This window comes from Alligator sinensis, unplaced genomic scaffold (assembly GCF_000455745.1).
Source record: "Alligator sinensis unplaced genomic scaffold, ASM45574v1 scaffold588_1, whole genome shotgun sequence".
In the NCBI taxonomy this organism is placed as follows: domain Eukaryota; kingdom Metazoa; phylum Chordata; order Crocodylia; family Alligatoridae; genus Alligator; species Alligator sinensis.
In genome coordinates, this window is record NW_005842244.1 from 1,281,890 (window position 1) to 1,282,189 (window position 300).

Below are 300 nucleotides of genomic sequence, written 5' to 3' on the forward strand. Positions count from 1 at the left end.
GCTCAGGGAGGAGCAAGCTGGGGGCAGGCCCGGGGGCTGCTCGTAACCGAACGGTGCGGGCACCACCTAGCGGGCACGGGCCAGGCTCGCTTGGTCGCCTGTATTTTTCCACTCCCCGCCATGGCCTGCGCCTGAGGCCGACTGCAGGCCGCATGAGCCCGGTTGTGTCAGAGTCTACATTTTGTGGGGGGCGAAGTGAAGGGGAACATGCAAACGTGAGCAACTTTATTCATGACAGGATGTGAACGAGGAGGGTTGCGGCAGGAGTGACACAGCCACGGCGGGGAGGGGGCACCATGG

At 64.0% G+C, this 300-nt stretch overlaps 1 protein-coding gene across 2 annotated transcripts in view; it reads left to right on the forward strand.

Moving 5' to 3' along the window:
- The first annotated feature begins 17 nt into the window (after positions 1-17).
- The window catches only part of USP1 (ubiquitin specific peptidase 1), an 18,552-nt gene continuing 18,269 nt past the window's right edge, over positions 18-300 (forward strand). For both annotated transcript variants that reach the window (XM_014521713.2, XM_014521714.2), the window contains exon 1: positions 18-215. The gene's annotated coding sequence lies outside the window, so the exon portion shown is untranslated. The remainder of the gene's footprint in view (positions 216-300) is intronic.